At 40.7% G+C, this 8,696-nt stretch overlaps 1 long non-coding RNA gene and 1 pseudogene across 1 annotated transcript; both read left to right on the top strand.

Annotated features, from left to right (window-relative positions):
- Window positions 1-5,103: 5,103 nt before the first annotated feature.
- LOC147613754 (uncharacterized) lies at window positions 5,104-6,346 on the top strand. The gene is made up of 2 exons (XR_015263172.1): window positions 5,104-5,258; window positions 6,073-6,346. It is a non-coding gene; the product is annotated as an uncharacterized LOC147613754 (long non-coding RNA).
- A 681-nt stretch (window positions 6,347-7,027) lies between these two features.
- Window positions 7,028-8,178, top strand: LOC147613753 (signal peptide peptidase-like 1; annotated as a pseudogene).
- Window positions 8,179-8,696: the final 518 nt, after the last annotated feature.

The raw sequence follows: 8,696 nt of genomic DNA, 5'->3' as shown, positions 1-8,696 counted from the left end.
GCTTTCCAAAGTCAATGTTAATAATTTCCATATGCCCAAGGGGTGGTAATCCTAGCCCTTAAATATAAGGAGCAGTCCCTAGCCTCATAAGGCCCATAAAGTTGCATTGAAGTTAGGCTTTGCTCTAAGTAGTCCCCAGATGTTTGGGCTTCAAAGGTTAAATCTTCAAGCAAACCTAAATTGATTAGTTAACCCTCTTCAAAGAAATCTTAAGAATTTAAGTTGCATTGAAGTTAGGCTTTGCTCTCTAAGTAGTCCCCAGATGTTTGGGCTTCAAAGGTTAAATCTTCAAGCAAACCTAAATTGATTAGTTCACCCTCTTCATAGAAGCACCCTAACCCAGACCCTGAAATTGATAACTATAGGATGCAATGGGGCATAGAAGAGATCACTATGTTGGGGCATTTTGTCTGGGCATATTTTTAAAAACCCACTTTACTACATCGTTTCTCAAAGGAGTCTCAAAGTTTATGTTTTTCACAGTCATAGACAGTAAAAGGGTAGAGGTGTAAAAATTCTAGGTCTTTGCAGGAGTTTTCAGGGAAACATCTAAGGTAGCTAGATTAGAGGCATGGTTAGAGATAGTATGAAGTAACATACCTGCCCCTTGTTCGATTGGAGAAAACTCCTCCTCTTCATATGGATTCTGCTTCTAGAGAGAGTAGACTCCAATTCTCTTGCTTTGTCCATAGCTTCATCATGATACTTTGTGTAATCTTCTTGTGCCTTCTTTAGATGTTGGAATAAATTATCCTTTTCTGCCTTATGCTTGAGGTTTAGCGTGAGTTCTTCTTCGTTCTACTTTTGAAGCTAATGTACTAAACTTTCCTTGGCTTCCTCTAGTCTACAATCCAAGTCACTACATTGGGATGTCAAGTCTTTTACCTTAGTCGTTTACTTAGCAACCTTGCTTTGAACAACTTAATTCTTGTCTCCTATTACCAAGGCAAGTTCTTTTCTTGTAGTTTCTAGCTCTATTATCAGATCCTACTTTTGTATTTTTACCTTTTCATAATGACCTTTAAGCATGTTAGCATCTATAACCCACTTTAAAGAAACCATTTTTTCCTCTTCAAGATTGGTCCACCAATTCACATCTTGGTTGGCTTATTCCTGTAGTTGGGCTTTGAGCTGTGTTATTTGAGTATTCCTGTAATTTTTGGTAATGTAGAGCAAAAACCCTAATTTCATATAAAAACCCTAATTCAAGAAAACTTGATGAAATGAAGTATTATTTGTGTAGCTTACAGTTGGTAGAAACTTTTGCCAAGCTTGGAATGTGTAGGAGAGGCATTATCTTCATCCAATGAGCTTGGAAGAACTCGGCATGGATTCGTAGCTCCATCGTGCAGTTCAGCACACTCGTACCCTCAACATAGTGTTCTACATGAAGCTTGTGGCATGTTCTATCAAAACCCTAAGACGTTGCAAGAAAAAACGATGCATAACTTGTTCCATAGCCATCTAAAGGATGAAGCGAAAAGAGGAAATAGAGAAAACATGAGCAACAATTTTGTTAAACTTATTTCACCACACTCAAGAAAACTCAAGCAATGGCATTATGCACACCAATGAAAGTCTCAACACGAGAGAAAGAGATGAAACAATTTACTTGTCTTGTGGGATGCAAGGGAAATTTGTTTAGATCTTCCCAAGTGAGGCTCTCCAACCACTTAGAGAAGTAGCTAGTGCAAATCTACACCTACTAGTATACATGTGTATATGATGCCAGCATTACACGTGGCTTGAACGTCCCTTGTTTACATTGTGATGTGCTCATTTGAGTGAGAAAAATTTGTAAGATAATACATAAAGTGCTAAAAAACCCGCTCGGGTGGACAAAACATTACAAGTGGCACAATTAGAGTAATCTGATGATGCCAATCACTTGTTACACTTAGACGGCCTTCGAAAAATTAATTGGTGGGCCCGCCTAAGCCAACCGCCCAGTTAACCACCACCATCGAAGATGTAGTTAACAAATGTTTTCCCTAAATTTTAGCCAAATTGGGCCAGCGTCTCAAAATTTTGGTCCAATGCCCAAAGTTTGCTCCAAAACCTTTAAAAATGGCCCAAATGAACAAACATCTTGCAATTCCACCATCTTCCCCATCCACATCAAGAAATCCAAGGAAAATGTAGAAAATAACATGTAGAAATCAAGAAATTTTGCCAAGATCACATGTAATTTCCCATTTACTTGCAATTTCTTACCCAAAATGCATGAAAAGAAAACTCACAAAATCAAAATCCATGCTTTGATACCAAATGAAATGGAGAATCACTAATGTAAGCTTAAGGCAAGATTAAGCAAGATTAAAAAGCTATGGGACAAATCATCATGTAGACTAAGCATGCAATTAGCAAGAATCACACACATAGCACACATAATGCCTAAGTGGTTTAATCTCCCACCATGAGAATGAAAATAGCCTTCCATAAGGCAAAGTGTGGTAGCTCAAGGCTCCAAGGTTCAATTAAATGTCAAATGACCAAAAGATACAAATAAGAGTCCATGTGCCCTTTTAAACTTGAACCCAATGGCCATAATCCTAAGCCCAACTGTTAAAGTTGCTACCTTATTACACCGGGCACATGTTAGCACATTTAATGGTGCTATAATACATCCTGATTGTACAATAATCAAGTAGAGGCTTGTTGAAGGATTGATGGGAGTTATCGCTTCCTTACTTATTTTTGTATGGACAATCCTTGATTAGGTGGTCCACTCCACACTTTTGTAGATGTGAATGCTAGAGCTATTATTACTACTTTTTAGCAAAGCTTGCTGCTTAGCAAGAGAACCCAATTTATGTGGGCACCTTGCTACTCGATGATGTCCTTTGATGATAAAAACATTATATTGGGGAGCCTTCAAGTTGTTGCATTCATGTCTCTCCCCTTCCATTGGAAAGAGGTTTGAAACATGAGCAATGGCATTGCTCCTTACATAACATAGAAATTGGGCATAAATATCCTATAGCTCCTCATAATAGTCAATGATTAAGGTCATAATTATGCAGATATTCACTTTCTTCCAACGGTTCTTTGACCAAAACTTGATTGATCAAGGTAATCTTTGGTAGAGGTGGTTGTGGTGGCACTTGTGCTAGCAACTCAGCACCATATTTGCACATGGATGTATCATGATTTCCAAGGTATCTGCAATTTGCACAATAGAGAAATGTGTCACAGATGCGGGCATTCATTGCTTGTACGATTCTGTCTATATATTGAACATCAAACAAACTCCCTCCTTGGATTAAGATGTGCATTTGTAGGAGGTTTCCTTGCCTCTTTTAGCTTGACCTTTTCAAGAATTGCTGGCGTTAGTTCATTGATAGTTATATTTTTCTGTCCCTACTAGTGTTTGAGTCAAAAATGGCTTGGCACACTCAGGATGGTGCAACTGAAGAAGGAGTTTTGTTTTCCTCAAGTTGGGATAATTCTAACATGTTATCCTCAAACTCTATGGTCAATTTGTAGCCCGCATCCAATGTGGATGGTTTTGATCAGAGTAGGAAGTTGTGCATGTGAAAGCACGTCAATAACTGTTCATCGATAAGCCTCTCCCAAGGCTTTCATTGATAGTTCAAATGTTTAAGGTGAGAGACATAATCCCTCATCAATTCATGCTCTTGTTACTTGATGTTGTGCCATCGAGCTCAACACATTCTTAAGCCGAGTAAAATTCACTTTATCTTTTGAATTAAGCATCTTATACCACTAATATGCCTTCCCATGTAACTTTAGGAAAAAAGAATGGATCTTAGTGAGCTCATCAATGTCTCCACATGTTTCACAAATGAACTCAAAGATTTCCAAATGTTGGATGGGATCCCCATCTCCATTGAAGCTTTGCATTAGTTTGGCTATATGATATGGCTTCATGGGATTTTTCCTTGGGGCATAAGCTTGATTAATCCCCAACTCCATTTCCACCCCCTAGCTATTTCAGTTGCCATTCTTAACAAATTAGCTAGGGTAGCTATAGTTAAGACCTGAACTAGCTCATAGGCTGGTTCAGTGAAATGTATATTTTCCCTCGCTCTCCCTCTTCCCCTCCCCCTCCCCCTTCCTAGATGGATCTCTTTGTGATACTCCTCTCTACCCAAGGGTGTAGGAAAGGATGGGATTTCAACATGCTTCTCTCCCTTGGGAAAATCTATCTTGCCCTTGCAAGAACACTATTTGTATGTAAGCGAGGAACTTATGATTAGTTATCATCTTGTTAATATCTTCTTTGTTATATGCACTTGTTCTTTGGGTTTTTCTCTTATTTTTTAGATGGGTTCCACTAGACCATAAGGTGTAGCTGTTGCCCACTCAACCTTTGGTTCCTCCTAAACTAGCTCTAGAGGGGGCATCTTTCTACCAATGCTTTCACACCAAGGCTTGGGCCTATGCCATAGCCTCCAAGGTTTCCTTCTTTGGAGCATTTGGCTCTAGGATTAGCCCTCTTTCTCTGTATCTTTGTTCGGCTAGGGCCCTTCTAGCAGCTAATTCTTGTTTTGGCTCTAGGATTAGCCCTCTAGGATTAGCCCTCTTTCTCTGTATCTTTGTTCGGCTAGGGCCCTTCTAGCAGCTAATTCTTGTTTTCATTTATTAATCTATAATTATTTTTGGGCCTCCATGAATTTCATCTCTACTTCCATCTCTTGGCTCGTAGGGGAAAAAAATTCCCCCTACTAGCTATACTCTTTAATCCTTGGAGTGTAAGAGATTATCTCTTGAGAATGGTTAAAGGTTTCTATCTATACAAAAGTCTAAAGAGGAGGTGTTGTGCCTGCAAAGTTCCTCTTCCCATTGAGAACCTTGAAATGTTGCTCATTGTGTGACCCTCTTCGGTAGAGTGAGTCTCTTAATCCACATTCGGATGCATCCTGAATAACCCTTTAGCAATGTTTAACATGCCACCCAATAGTGTAGGGGAGTTGGAAACTCTCTTATGTAAGGTAGGGGGTGCAGTAGTTGGATAGGGTTTTGGGTCCAAACACTCTCCCGCACAAAAGAAACCAATAAATGGACAGTTTAACGAAATCGGAGGAATGGTGTTCGAGTACCAGTTGAAGGAAACCAAATGCTCGAGCTTCATGAACGTGTAACGGATCACAAGAGGCCCGGTAATGGAACATCAACAAGTCCAAGCAAGGCAGATGGGCGTTTTGTGTGTCCAACTGCACGGGCTCTGGATAATTTTGTTTGTCTATGGGTTCTGGATGTTCGATAAGGGAAGCAGTTGTTCGTCTACAAGGCATGTCTGTTCAGGAATCCATGGCTTGCTACTCGAGTGATGGCTCGGTGTGTTCATGTACTACCCCTGGCTGTTCATCCCATGGTGCCAAGTCCCTCTAGAAGCTGTTTGTGTAGCAACTTTGTCTATCAGGTGAGAATTAGATGTTGGATCAGCATTCTGTGCTACACGATTTCAAACGCTCCATGTTTTTCAAAGCCCCCCATATTTAGAGGGCTTTTCAAATTTAAAAGGCCTGCTGCTTTTGAGAAGCTCCCTCTAAGACTACCCACTATATAAAAAACCTCATTTCACAGTGCAAAAATCCTATATTCTAGCCAGAGCTTGGGAGTTCCTCCTTTCATAGGTAAAATATGTCCAGCTTCTCCCCTATTTCTCCACACACCTCTTCCACTCATGCTGACATTCTTCCCTACCACAACTCCTTTTTCCTCCATTGTTCTTGCAGAGTCATCTTCGTGTGGAGTATCTTGAACTGTGTTATGCAAGGTCACTCATCCCACTTTCTTCCCTCATCCCATTCTCTTGTTGAGCAGACAGTCATCCCATTCTCTTGCAGAGACAGTCATCTTCTAGCTTTGCTCCTTATGCTTCTTTCACCTAATCCAAGCCCATTTGCTCTAGCTTTGCTCCTTATGCTTTCTTTCCCCTAATCCAGGATAGTTATGTTCCTTATTCTTTGTCAGGCCCATTTGCTCATTTGTTATCAGGCCCATTTGCTCTAGCTTTGCTCCATATGCTTTCTTTCACCTAATCCAGGACAGCTATGTTCCCTAATCTTGTTGTTTATGTATTCATTTGTTGTTTCTTTGGGACAGATACAAACATGGCACCCTCAACTCAAGGACCAAGGTGGTTAAAACTGGACCTCAATCAAAGAGGGTTAAAGCTAAGACTCTTGCAACTAAGCCAACCTCAAAGCCTTCCACTAAGAAGAGGATGTAGACAACTCCAGAGAGTAGGTGTTGGACAGTGGAGGACATGCATTTTGCCATGCAAGAAGTAGAATCCGGTACTTTGGGTCTGCCATCTCCTTCATCATCATTTGTTTCGTGGCTTTCAACTATGGCAGCTAGCTAAATGCTTTCTTTATATCATCTGTCTAAATCAAATGTTTGAATGTGACCTGAAGTCAAATTCTGTTGGCTCAATTATGGTATTAGCTTCTATCAAGGATGATGATGAACGTGAAAACATAGAGCATTCACATTCTCCCTTGTGTGAAAGTGAAAACAGAACGTTCAGAAGTTAATAGGCCAGAAGTAACATCAACGGAATGTTGAAAAATTTCAAACACTTTGGCATTGAGGACAAGCCGGAAGTAAACATCAACATAGGCCAGTCTCACACAAATTAGGGGTGATAGGAAGCTTTAGAACATTCAAAAGTTAACAATTTGTGTACACAGGTATTTCCTATAATGATGTCTTCCTATCCATTGTTGCCTTGCAGCCCAATCGTTGCCTTCATGTTGCTCCTGAGATCGTCTACCCAAACCTGCATGTCCATCATCTCATCCAAGGGTGTTTGTCTACAAGGCGCTTGGTTGTAGTGTTCGACCTGTTCGGGTTGTGGGCAGCAGCCTAAATCTACACCACTGGAATGCAAAGTAGCTCTCCAACAACGGGATGGAGGTGTAGGATCTATGTTGCAAGCATGAGGATGGAGGGTTCGATGCCCCTAAAAATGGAAGCTTAAGCTTTCTCTATTTTTCTGGCAGATTTGAAAACTGGGTGTCTGACTATTGCACCCCCTACCTTAGAGAAATCCCGCATGCATCAGATGGCAAGAGAGGAAAGCTACCCCCAAGCATATGCAGCCATTACCTTGGACAGCTTGCAGGCCCTAATGATGATCCCTGTGGGCAAGCTCCTGCAGTTTGCTCTTAATGTTCTATATCTTTGCATCCATGTCTCAGATCATCATGGCATTCACAGCCATAGCATCAGCATCATCTTTTGCATTTTTCTTTGCCCCATATGCTGCATCTGCCACAACGCACACTTTGGATTTACAGTCCCATGGTCATGCAATGCTGCTCTGCGGGGTAGCTTACACGAAGCCATGTATTGCTTACATTGGCCAGTGCAGGGGTTGTAAGAACCTGGCTCGTCTTAGGACATTGGCTCATCTTAGGACATTGGCCAGTGCGCTGGGGTTGTAAGAACCTGGCTCATCTTAGGACATTGGATCCTTAACAACATATAGGGTTTCAAGCGATAACAAAGAGGTTGGAATTGTCAAGCTAGTGTCTCCAAAGAATTTTTTAGATGGATATAGTGCCCACAAGCACTAGCACATATTTTATGATGTTGGATCTTGGTGACATGGCAATTATTGGCATGCTTCTGGCCCTTGTGCTTTGTTTTGTGACAATCAAAAAAGCAAGGATGGCAGTAGGTATTTGAGTAGTACATTACTGGCATGGCAATTACTGGCATGCTTCTGGCCCTTGTGCTTTGTTTTGTGACAATAAAAAAAGCAAGGATGGCAGTAGTGATTTGAGTAGTACATTCAAAGGCCAAAAATATGTTTGTTATGCTATTTGGGGATATTTTGCGGGTCTTCTTGCTGCCCTTGCCTGCTGGGGTGCTTGTGTATGCACTACTTTACCTGGCTGTATGAATCTGACTCGTCTTTTTGGAAGTTGTGGAAGTTCATTGTGGCATGTTTCTTGTAAGGTGAGGTTTGTCTTATTTGATCATGTATGGCCCATTAATGTAGCTGAGTCTTAATAAGCTTGGGAACATTCCACCACCTCACTTGCTAATGTTGTTATCTGTAATAATGATGTAGCCATGGCTGATGATGCACATGGTCTACTAGATGGGTTCCCTCACGTTACTGAGGATGTAGATGTTTTACTTGATGTATCCATGGCCAATGATGCACACATGGGCTACTTGACGCTATCTCTCACATAGTTGAGGATGATGATAATATGTTCTTTGATGTAGATGTAGCCAAGGTCAATGATGCACATGGGCTACTTGACGCTATCTCTCACATAGTTGAGGATGATGATAATATGTTCTTTGATGTAGATGTAGCCAAGGTCAATGATGCACATGAACTACTCGATAATGACCCTTATGTTATTGTGGTACAATTATTATAATTCCTTGGGCACATTGGAAGGATGGGGCTATAATGCCTTCCCATGCACAAGAAATACACATAAGCAAGAGGTTTTTTTACAAAATGAACACTAAAGTTAAGATTAATCAACCTTGTGTGAACACTAAAGTTAAGATTAATCAACCTTGTGTGTGAACAGCAAGAATCTTGGTATTGCACCAAGCTCTATTTGTTGGGAGCACACTTGGTTTTGCACTAGTGTGGTGCACTAGTTGTGGTCAAACACTAAAAATGGGGAGGAAGTGTGAGTTGTGTCATGACAAGGATAACTACACTAAAAATTGCTAATTCTATTTGTGAGAGC

This window comes from Cibotium barometz, chromosome 43 (assembly GCF_041138505.1).
Source record: "Cibotium barometz isolate CiBa-2024 chromosome 43, ASM4113850v1, whole genome shotgun sequence".
In the NCBI taxonomy this organism is placed as follows: Eukaryota; Viridiplantae; Streptophyta; class Polypodiopsida; order Cyatheales; family Cibotiaceae; genus Cibotium; species Cibotium barometz.
The sequence above is the reverse complement of the archived record's forward strand: the minus strand, read 5'-3'. Positions and strand labels throughout refer to the sequence as shown.